The following is a 13,392-nucleotide window of genomic DNA, read 5'->3' on the forward strand; positions in this document are numbered from 1 at the left end:
GAGCTGTAATTTTTTTCTAATGACATTCTTTAGACGAGCAAGGTTGCTTCCCGAATGTACTTTGAACGCCTTTTTATAGTCACTTACGAATGTTTTTCCTTCAACTCCATCAACAATTGAACCATTGTAATAAACAAGACAAATTACTTGTTGAGCAACCATGGCTAAATGATTGATTGAGTATGAAATGGTAAAAGGTGTGGTGAGAAGGTATGGTGAGATAGAAGGTGTGGTGAGAAGGTATGGTGAGATAGAAGGTGTGGTGAGAAGGTATGATGAGATAGAAGGTGTGGTGAGATAGTCTATTTATAGAACTTTTTCAATATTGAAAATTGATTAGAATAATGTAATTGGTTGAAAATATATCACAAGGATTGTCTTCCATTGATCATTTAGATCCGTTGATAACTTTTATTCAATGGTCAAGATTAAAAATTGAATAGAATAATGTAATTGGTTGAAAATATATCACAAGGATTGCCTTCCATTGATAATTTAGATCCGTTGATAACTTTTATTCAATGGTCAAGATTAAAAGTTGAATAGAATAATGTAATTGGTTGAAAATATATCACAAGGATTGTCTTCCATGGATCATATAGATCCGTTGATAACTTTTATTCAATGGACAAGATTAACTTAAATGGCGTGGCCTGGGGAAGCGACTTCTTGAAGAAGTCGTGGCCTGGGGAAGCGACTTCCTGATGAAGTTGTGGCCTGGGGAAGTGACTTCCTGATGAAGTCTTGACCGCATGTGAAATCGTCCCTTGAGGAAGCGACTCTATAAATACTTCCTTCCTCAAATTTTTACTCACAACTTCTTCAGTTTCTCTGCATCTTTCACTCATACATTCAACTTCTTCACTTTCTTTTATTATGGAACTATCTACAAATCACAGAGCTAAAATGAAATACATTCAAACATTTGTAAGTATCTTATTAATTGTTTTATTTTATTTATTTTGATTTATTTTATTTATTTTATTTATTTAATTAGTCTCATTAATTGATTGTTTTATTTTATTTATTCTGAATTTTTTATTTGTTTTATTTTATTTTATTTTATTTAATTAGTCTCATTAATTGATTATTTTATTTTATTTATTCTGATTTTTTTATTTGTTTTATTTTATTTTATTTTATTGTATTAGTCTCATTAATTGATTATTTTATTTTATTTATTCTGATTTTTTTATTTTATTTTATTTATTTATTTAGTCTCATTAATTGATTGTTTTATTTTATTTATTCTGAATTTTTTATTTGTTTTATTTTATTTTATTTTATTTAATTAGTCTCATTAATTGATTGTTTTATTTTTATTTCTTCTGATTTTTTTTCTTTTATTTTAATTTTAATTTTTTTTATTTATCTAGGCTCATTAATTGTTTTATTTTTATTTATTCTGATTTTATTTATTTATTTATTTATTTATTTATTTAGTCTCCCTTAAAGGATAAAATCAAATGTCAAGGTCATGTAAACAAAAAACCAAATGATTCCATATTACCATATTTACATGCGGCTGGCTTTGGTGAAGTGATCAAACTCGGAAATTATAAAATAGATGTCGGTCTCATTACTGCTATGGTTGAGAGATGGAGACCTGAAACTCACACGTTTCATCTTCCAATAGGTGAGTGCACAATAACTTTGGAAGATGTTTATTACATTTTAGGATTAAACGTTTCCGGTTTACCTGTTAGTGGTTCCAATTTTGTGCAAGTAAAACAAATCTGTCAAGATTACTTAGGAGTTATCCCACCCGATGGAGCAACAAAAGGTAATTCTATTAAATTAAAGTGGCTTAAGGATACATTTGACGATGTTGGTGAAAATGCATCTGAATTAGAAAAACAAGCATCATGTCGAGCATACATCCTACGTATGATCGGAGGGTTATTGATGCCTGACAAATCCAACAACCGTGTACATCTAAAGTATCTTTCACTATTAGGAGATTTAAACAAAGTATCCCAATATAGTTGGGGTTCAGCTGTTTTAGCTACACTTTATAGAGAATTATGCCTTGCAACGAAACCTGGTGTAATATCTATGGGAGGATGCGCATTATTGTTGCAAAACTGGGCATGGTATCGTTTGTCTTGTGTCGCTCCTGAATCTCCCAAACCATGGATATTTCCACTTGCACAGAGGTAACTATATTATTTTTATATTTTTTTTTAAAACCACTTGCTTACCATATTAATAATTTTATTACATTTTTATTTTTATTATATTCGACAGGTTTAATTCTGGTGGTCTAAATTTTGCTAAAGTTCCTCATAACGACGTAGAAGGATATCGAAAAACAATTGATCACATGATGGTTGAGGAAGTAATATATTAAATCACATTTATTTGAATTTTTTTAAATATTTTATTTTTTATACTTGTTATAATTACTTTAGCTTATTTTTTACATGTCAGTTTTATTGGAGACCTTATCTCGGGTTCCAACATGAAGTTTCAGAAGAAGATAGAGCCACTTGGACTGCATGTACTTATCTACTCTGTTATCATATTGTTGAAAAACATTATACAGATAGAGTCACACTCCAGTTCGGTTTACATCAACAAATACCACAACCACCAGAGGACATGAAATTGTATCACGAGGTCGACATGAGACGTGGGATTGATGATAATTGGACTTGGGTTTGGAGGGAAGAAATAAACCATTGGAATGAGCGCCATAATTACGTGTTGCAAGGTAACATCGTACAAGGTGTTTTATGTCATAGCACAAAATATATGATTTGGTTTAGACAACAGACCAAATTGTTTATATCTGTAGAACAATATCTCTGTGATCCCCATTTACAACCGTCGTCATATCCTCGTGTGCAATCGACCTCCCAATCAACCCCACAACACCAACACATAACAAGACCGTCTTCATCATCACCTCACATACACGTCGCTACTGAAGTTCCATTTCATGATCCACCACCATCTCAATATTACGTTCCGTCGGTGCCAAAAATACCAACACCCGGTTATCCGACATAACATGGGCTTCTCTATGATTTGTTTGGAACTCAGTGCACAACTCTTGAGTCGGCTTATGCTGTATTTGATTCAATGTATAATCAAAAATCTCAAAATTTAATGGAAGCAGGTGGTAATGGTTCTAATCCATCTACAACTTACATTGAAGAAAATGATCAAAATGACGATGAACCGGAAGAACCGCAAATTAGTATTTTATTTTTTAAATAATTAAATTAATAATTCTAACAATAATCAATTTTTAAAATAACAAAAAAAAAAGTAGTTGGAGGTCGCTTCCCCGGGAAGCGACTTCCTATTGAATTAACAAATTTTCCTCTTCAAGAGGTCGTTTCCCCAGGGAGAGACTTTCAGTTGAAATGAAAAAGTATGGTAATCAGAGAATATTGTTTCAAAGTGTTGCATTTGAGGAATTAAAAAAAAAGGATATTCCCATAAAAAAACTCTATTAATCACTTAAAGTATTTTATTAATCACTTAAATATATGTGGTTAACCACTTATTTAATATATATGTTATGAACTACTAAAATTCATGACACTAATCACTTTAGAGAATTGCACTGTAGTGGTTAATGAAGTATTCTAATATAATAACACAAATTCATTTTTAGTTTAATGACCACACATAGTTGATGTAAATATTTTTACACGGACAACAATACAAACTGTTGATTATGTAGTTATTTTATTATGGTAGTTACATTCGGGTGATCAGATAATAAAATCAACTATTCATATTATTTATTAGCATAAAGTTGATTTATACGGACAACATACCTTTCAAATTGCCCTTATTAACTAATCCTTTATGTTTGACTATTTTTCTAGCTTGGTCATTTAAGTTTATTTTTCTTCCTAAATCGATCATTTATGTTATATTCAATTACCAATATGATATATTCAATTACCATTATGTTATATTAAATTATGTATACAATCATTTAAGTTTGACAATTTTCTAAAATTACTATCATGAAATATTAACATTTAATCCAAATAGCGGAGTGAGTTAATTGTACAAGTAATTTTACAAGTGGATAAAATTAATAACATTAATTATGTGGATTGATATTCATTATCAAGTTTTTAGAGACTATACATGCGTGTTTGTAGAGAAAGTGTAGGATCCGATAGATGTTTTCTAAAGGATAAATGTGATTATGTGAGGAACACATTGTAGCATTTGAAATTGTTTCTAATGATCAGACAAATGACTAACAATGTAAACATAATGTAACTTAAATGATTAACTTAGAAGAAAACATAATGTAAAAATTAAAGAATTGATCCTAAAAAGTGAGTCATACTTAAAAAAACCGCAAACATAATTTTGCCAATCGATAATTATTGATTGTGATTAGGAAAATAACATGGACAAGGTCTACTTATAATGTGAAAATGTAATTGATATCTATATCAATTGGGGGAAAATCCATGTTTCACATTGATAAGAGATAAGTCTTTGTAATAATTTATAAAAACTGACACTCTTCACCTTACAAGTTGGTTTTGTGAGGTTGAGTTAGACTCAACTCCAATTCTAAAATGGTATCATAGCCTATTGATTAAATCACCCTTCATTTATATCCACACATTAAGTCCAATAGTTTTGGGTCTGAAGGGAAAAACCAAAGTCTTACATTGATAAGAGATAAATCTCTATAATAATTTATAAAGAGTTACACATCACATTATAAGACACTTTTGTTAGTATGAGTTATGCTCAACTCAAATTCTAATCATATATCATTGGTCGACTAATAAGTCAATTGGACCGACTTAATATTATTCGACTTAAAAATAGAAGCGTGCGCTACAAATAATGCAAAAATCCTTCTCCCGACAACTATTTTCGTCTTTGTTTTTATTATATTTGATTAAGAGCAATCACACAAGTGAGTTGAGCATCACATCTTCAACCAAAATCTTAATGCATTAAATATATCGATCTTCTCATTTATATAGTGCTCAACATCCACTTTTTCATCTAATATAAAACTCTTACTCACACTTGATACACCTACAATTTTGTAGATATTTTAGAATAGTTCATAATGTACAATTGTTAAATATTTTAGAATATTTCAAAAGTTACAAATATGTAATATTCCAAAATATCCACAAAATTGTTGAATAATATGAAATATTTTTTCTTATCTATTGAAATCTAACCCCACCTATCAATTGAAACAAGTTTTTCTTCTCTTCTCCTTCTATGGTAAAAAAAAAAAACTTTGGTAGTTTTATTACCCGCATTCTTTCTCAAACGAGCCATTGAATCCTGAGGATTTATGCACATGAGATGGATTATGTAAATGATTTTTTGATTTAGTTATAACACTTTGGTTATTTTAATTTTTTTAATTAAAAATTGATGAAGTGGCAAGCCACATCAACATTTTTCTATTTTTATTTATTTATTTATTTAATATTTTTAAAAAAGAATTTAAGAAACCCCGACATTGTTCATAATCATGTTCGTCAATAAGCCTATAAAAAAACAAACTTAAAACAAAAAATTAGAAAACTCCTATTACAAAAATAAATCATAAATTTATCAAAATTGAAACTCAAAATTAGAAAACCCCAAACCTTGTCTGGTATAAATATAAAGGAAATTACGGCATTGATTTGGAACTCCATCGGTCAAACGCTTTTTGCCAACGTACCTCTTCATTTCCATTTTGAGAAGCTGGGTTATAAGTAAGATAGTCACCTTGTGAAAGTGAGAGAGTTGGGTTGCAAAAACCTAATCTCATATGCTACTGATATCAGTTTGTAGTTGAGAGAAAAGGAATCTGGAAATTGCATCATTGCATTCATTATGAATCAATTGAGTTATACAAGGCATCAAAATCCCTTAAATAAAATAGTTTTCCATCTAATAATTTTAATTTGAAGTGAAATTCCAGCATGGCTTGAGTGGATTGAGTGAGTGTAGAATTTGAACTTGCAATGATTACGTCGTCAACATAAACTAGTAGTGTAATAAGATTTACACCACTTCCTTAGGTAAGAAGAGAGTTATTAGTTGTACTTTGAGTAAAACCACATGATAAAAGTGTAGAAGAAAATTTGTGAAACTATTGCCTAGAAGCTTTAGTCTGAACTCATAAAGTAACTTTTGCAACTTGCATACCAGATTCTTCTCCTTGCTAGGATGACCCAATGGTAGATCCATGTACACTTCCTCATTTATCTCTTGTGACAATCTAAACTAAAATACTTTGATAGTAACATTTGTAACATACTTTTTAGTGACAAATTTATAGAGGAAAGAAAATCACTTAAATAAGAGGGTAAAATCTTTTCAAATTTCATTAAAAGTCACAATAATATTTAAAGTTTCACATTTACATAAAAACACGTCGCTCTTCAAAATAATATTATATTATCTTATTATAATAATAAAATAGAGTAAACTATTATTTTTGAAAATTACATCGTTAACATCCTAGTCAAATGATATAATTAAATATAAGATTCTAAAGAGCCATTTTCAGTGTCACTATCAGAGTAGAACTTCTCCAAAACTTGAACTTTAAGACACACTATCTTGTAATAATTGTGATTTCTCAAACACATAGTCAATCGAGTCAAACATAAATAACGAATGGTAAATTTTGAAATCATGCTGGTAGTATAATATAAATAAGGAGAAGACACAAAAAATCATACTAAAGTCGTATGATAACACGTTACGGTATATCAAAACAATTAAGGAAATAATATTATATTATAACATTAAAATCACTAAAGGAAAAACAATATCTCATTATAACATCAAATTAATAAAAGAAATTACTATCTTATTAGATACACATTAATCACAACAAAGCAATCACAAAACAGTGCAATAAATGCATGCTCCTAAAACTATATGATCAAGATATAATACATGTCATTAAGACAACTTCTACACAAATAAATCACTCATACCAATGGAGTAAATAAACATGTCACAAAGGCAACTTCTACCTTGAAAAATAACACATATCAATGGAGAAATAAACCTACTACAGAGATGCATATGCCATTATATGATGATGTATTATCTAAATCAAATATTCTCACACAACCCACTAAGATCATATCACATGCTTCAAAAATCACTTATACAAAATCATCACTTCATTCAAAAATCACTAATATGATACATAGGGATGAGAATAGGCTAGGCCATCCGTCAGGGACCTATGGCCTGACCTGGCCTATTTAAGTAAAAGGCTAGGCTCAGACTATTTTTAAAGTCTATTTATTTAAATATGTTAGACTCAAACTTATAAAAAAGCCTATTAGGCCTGACAGTCCGACCTATATATATTTTATTATTTATTAATGTTATTTTATTATTATTATTATTATTATTTATTAATAATATTATTTCATATTTTAAAGTTTATCAATTAGGCAATCACTCAGTAGTCATTCTATATTTGTTTGAAGTAATAATGGGTGCATTTGTTTCAGGAAAAGATCTGTTATTTAAAACCAAAAATTATTTTTTAGGGTTTAAATGGTGTTTGTTTCAGATCTTTTAAAAATCATTTTGTTAGAAAATCATTTTTTGTTATATATATATATATATATATATATGTAAAATATAACATTTAAATGTTTTAATGTTAATAAGGTTTTTAAATAGGCTTTCAGGCCAGACTAGACTTTTAAAAAGGCTAGGCCAGGCTGGAAAAAAAAAAACCTATGATAGGCCGTAAACCAGACTCAAACTTTTTAAAGTCCGACCTGGCCTAACTTATTATCACCCCTAATGATACATCACATGTTCTTATCATGAAAATCATATATTAATAAATCACCATCGTAAAAATCAAGCTTTCCCCATACATATCATGAAAATCATATATTCATAAATAACTGTCATAAAGATTAAACTTTCTCACATATATCATGAAATTTCAAACTTTAAACATAAACAACATAAAAAAATAAGTTTTCTTCACATATATTACACATTCGTAGAAATTAAATCACACAACCCCTTATAAAAGTTTTAAATTCATATTTTATTCCTACAAAGCTCCAATTTGTCATATTAATTCAATTATTACTAAATAGGGCTACCACAGTGCGTAGCTAGCTTCAAATGAATTGGGAAATACGACTTTCTTGTTCATCTCATATTATAATATGTTCATGAATTCAAACACTCTCTCATCCTTACCTTATTTTGACTCTTTGACATGCTAATTTGAGTCAACAAGTGAAAATCCTCTATTGATCCAAGTCAATAATTTATGCGTAAACATCAAAAATAAAATATGAGAATACATTTTAAAAGATCAATTTTAAAATTTGGTCAAGGAAACTTACCCCAAGTAAAAAAAAAAATTAATTACTAGATAATATAGTCACTATTCACACGGTCGTTTTAGAATTCATTTAAATAAAATCGAACATACGATAAAGAAGAATTGTACAATTTAGCGGATTTCAAAAACAGAGAAGTTGAAGATTTTATAGGGAAGTTGAGAAGTTAAAATTATGGAAAAATATATTATCTTTGTTATAAACATCATATAAAAGTTGGGCAAAAATAGAGAAAATTTTCTAAATCGATCTAAGCGCTCTTATGTTATCTGCTTCTTCTTTTGTTTAAGGCTAATATATATAGTGGCTTCTTTTAAAAATAATTTGGATTCTTTTTCTCTTATCATATACTCACGCGTTGGTCACACAACACACAACATATGAGTTAAGACCAATATACCATTGATTTAATTGCAGTTTTAATCCTCCTATTTTTATTAATTCTAGGAATTGATCATCCTATTTTAAAATTTGACGGTTTTGGTCACTCATTTGATTTTTTAACTAAAAATGACACTGTGACATGCTTTAAAGAACGTGACATGTGATATATGATTTAAAATGATTAACATTCATGAAATCACAAAAAAATAAAAAAAACCTCTAAAATTTAACTTTCAACTTCATAAACTTTTCATTTTTAAATTTAATTAATGAGATTTGAATTATTAATCCATCTAAATGGTTTTGTTTCATGAAACTATATGACATATAATTTAAAATTAGATGTTAACTCGTCTGTTGTGCGGGTACATTTTTATTTATTTAATTTAAGTGGATTTTTTTAAAAATAATATGAAGTTTTATGTTTCAATTGTCTAATGATCCACAATTTAGTAGTTATATCAATAATATATATACAATTGTACCAATGTAATTTATAGATGAGACGTATCATTGTTAGACGAATGACTTGAATAAATGAAGTAACATATTAATTTTGAGATTGATGGATATGCCAATTGTTGAAGTAATGTATTTGATAATTGAAATTAAGAGATAAACTCAATTGATATACAATTGAGATACAAAATGTATTACTTTATTGCTGAATCTATAAATGATTAAAGTGAAATAGTTGGAAATATATTCATCTTGTATTCCCGATTTTAAGTTTTTGGATTTTTTTTGGATTGGTCAATTTTATTACACCCCACGATTGTTTTTCTTTTGGTTTATTATTTTTGGTTCTCCTTAAGGTATGTAGAAGGATGGGTTCTTCGTCAGAGGATGTAATATTCTCGACCACAATTTTTTGTTTTTGTTTTTTGTAACTGTTGTCTTGATTGTCTCTTCATCTAATGATGATATGTGAATATTTTTATTGCTTCTGTTATATCTTGATTATTGGTTTGGAAAATAGGTTGTCATCTTTCTCCTTATCATTATCTTCATCTCCATACTTCACTTCTTCGTTACATTTTTGTTTATATCCCCTTCGTCATTTAAGGTGGACTTTGTCGGTTGTGGTGACCTGGATTCCTTGTTATTGAAAGGAAATAAAATATCATGAATTGTCCATAAAAATGTGTTCTTTTTTTCTTCTAGTTATTTGAAGAAATAAAATACCATTAATTCTCCCTAAAAATATATATTTTTAAATTGTGTAAATTTTATACGTGTTTGATGTGGGTATTATTTGTCAGATCGAGGAAAATGTTGGCCGGTGCAAAAGTTCTTGTGATCGTGTATGTTTACGATCCTTCTTTTAAGTTCTTATCCAACAACCTTATTTCAAAGATGAGCTCACAGTTACACAATTTTTGTAGAGTGGATGGTCTGTCTATATTGTCCTATTTCTCCAAAGTTTGAGTTATTGTTGTCTCCAAAAGAAAGAACACAAAAAGATGTAAATGGTACACCTTTGTGAAAGCATGTTGAATTCTGGTATGTCTAGGTTAATATAAATTCTTGTTGTTGAAGTTGAGTTGATTGAGTAATCATATAGAATTACAATAAATAAGTTAATGTGCACTAACACTTATAGTATAAAGAATAAGAAATGTATTAGAATTTCGTTGAAAAAAATGAAAGGAATTTTTTAGACCACTAAATTTTTTAACTGTTGTTGATGTTACTGCAACAATCTTAGGACCATCATATATAGCTTGTGATGGACAAATACATTTTGAAAATCAGCAACTATGTTCCTCCATAAAGTGACTTGAATAGTTTCACTCCTAAAAATTAAAGCAAAAAATAAAAAATAAAAAAGTAGATTAAATGTTATTAAGCAATGGAATTATAATAATGTTATTACATTGTGAATTTAAATTGTTTTGTATTTTATATTAAAGTTGTTACCCATGAATTTTAATTTTTAGTATGAGTAGTTTTGTAGGTTTATAAACAACATAAACTTGCTCTTCATATCCAACAACATGAAGTATTCCAATTATGTCTGCAGTTCCAAATGATATTTCTTTGATAGTTTAAAAGTTGAATTTTGTATTGAAAGAATAATTATTCAATAGATTTACTTTATCTCCCAATCTATGTGCTAGTGCTTTGAATAAAGTAAACTCAAAGTAATTGTTTTGAATGATAATTTTTGGGTTTTGGATTTTGGTTACAATAGTTGGTGTAAAAAACAATGTCTTCTTTGTTCCTACGATAAGTCTATAGGAATCATTTGTCGGTGATATTTTTAGATTTATTCTATTGTATATATCACCTTCTTGTATACTGTTTTTGAATGTTGAGAGTAATTCTTTCTTGATTGTTGCATGCAAAAGTGTTTCCTGTGGGTAAAAGTCAAATAATTTTAGAATTGATCATTCAAAAAGATTTAAATTTCAATAAAATACAATTTGGAAACAAATTTGATATATATATATATATATGTACGAAATTGAATGCAAATAAAAATCTTCAATCATTTTGATTGTATACATTTTCATCCAACAAAATCATGTCCAAAGAGATTGATTCATTCTCACTTTATGTGGTGTAGACAATACACATGCGAACAACTCAAACTTTGATATTCCAATTATCGTACTCATCATTCAAATGTTCAAGAAAAGTATAGTCCATATAAAATTGTTTTGCGAAGTTTGTATTTCAGAGATATGAAGTTTTTTGTTCCGTAAAGCGAGTGAGAGAATAAAAAATATTTGTATTTAACTTTCTACTTAGATATTGATAAATATATATAGTATATAAATATTTAAAAATGATCGATGGACAAAGTTGTGTCTCTTTGATTTTTGGTTTGTTTTATTTTACTAAAATTAATTAAATTTAATTTGTTGTTTTATTGTGTTAATTAACATGAAATTAAAGTAATTCATTTGCAATTATTTGTATTTGATGTATACTTATAATTGTTTGACAATTAATATTTTATAACCGAATTGTTATAAATTTTGGATTTAAGTTTTGAAACACAACACACTAGATAACTCTCTAATAGGTACACATCAACATTTTTTTTTTGCTGCGGTGGGATATGTTTGCACATGTGGAAGGTTTGGAGTTTGTTTTAAATATATATAATAGATGACTTAAATCTTCATTTTATTTTAGTTCAAAAATTTGAGGGAGGAATCAAAATTGTAGACTTTTAAAATAAAGGGACCAACCGTGAATTGATAAAAACAAATGAACCAAAACTACAATTAAACCTATATGATTCTATTTCCTTTTTTTTTTAATTAAAATTAAACTAATAATTATTTAAACTCATCTTCTTACACTTCTATAGACATAATTTCATTTTAAAAAATTTACTATTATTTTAAGATCAATACTTTACAAAACAAATAAATTAAATTAATTAACCTTTTAAAATATATTAATAGTAATTAAAATCCTCATATTCAAAATTATCACTATACTTTCTAATATATATATTTTAAAAGTACTTTAACACCAAGAGCATATTTTAACAATACTATAATAAAAGTAGTGTCTAAAAATATTCACATTATATTCAAGATAATTATTTATAAAATAAATAATTAAAATAAAATATAGTTAGAAGTAATTAAATATATGTTTAAATACATTTTTGGTCCCTTAACTTAGTTTTTATGTTCAATTTGGTCCCATAACTCTAAAACGAGTCATTTTGGTCCTTAAAATAGTCACTACGCCAAAATTAGCATTTTACAGAGTGCCTTTTACAATACTTTTTTTTTTATACTAAAAGCGCTGTTTTAAAATTAACGGAGGATACAACAATGCTTTTATGACAAACGCTTTAGGAAAAGCGTCGTTGTAGGTCATATAGGGTCATAATATTTACAACGCTTTTTTATAGTGCTTGTATACAAGCGCTGTAAATTATAGCGCTACCACATTATGTTTACAATGCTTTTAGAGCGTTTTTTATATAAACGCCGTAAAACGATGCGTATTTGATAAAAATCATTCTCTTTAAATAAGTAAAAACATTTTTAGTACGTTCTCTCCCTAACCCTACGAACTTTCCTCTCCTCTACTGTCTGAACCGTCATCTACTTTGCGCCGTCTTGTCGTTGAACCCTCCTCTACTACTTCTCTACTGTGCGCCAATTTCTACTAAGTGATTGTTGTCTCAGATACTGTATTTATTAATTTGTTGTTGTCACTAAAATTGATAAATTATTACGTGATAAATCATATAAAATGTTACCTGATAGTAAATGGCATAACCTTGATAAATCATATAAATTGTTACTTGATAAATCAAATAAATTTTTACCTGATAAATTGTATAAAATATGTTCTTTTTTTTTAAATCTGTTCGATCTATTCTATTTTGAAATAAGACTATATATAGTATAGATTGGTATAATATTGTTATCAGTAGCTTATCATTTGTGTAACACTGCATTCATATAGGTCATATAAAATGGACCGGAAATAGATGTATGCCAACTGATTGTCAAAAGAGTATAAAAATAGAGTGAAGGAGTTTGTTGCGTCTGCAGTGAAGAATGCAAAAGACCCAAATCGAATCATTTGTCCTTGTTTAAAATGTTGTTTTGGAAAACGCGTTAGAGCAGATCAATTGGAAGGACATTTAGTATGACATGGAATTGGTCAAAGCTATACATATGGG

The sequence above is a fragment of the Cicer arietinum genome, chromosome 1 (genome assembly GCF_000331145.2).
Source record: "Cicer arietinum cultivar CDC Frontier isolate Library 1 chromosome 1, Cicar.CDCFrontier_v2.0, whole genome shotgun sequence".
Lineage (NCBI taxonomy): Eukaryota > Viridiplantae > Streptophyta > Magnoliopsida > Fabales > Fabaceae > Cicer > Cicer arietinum.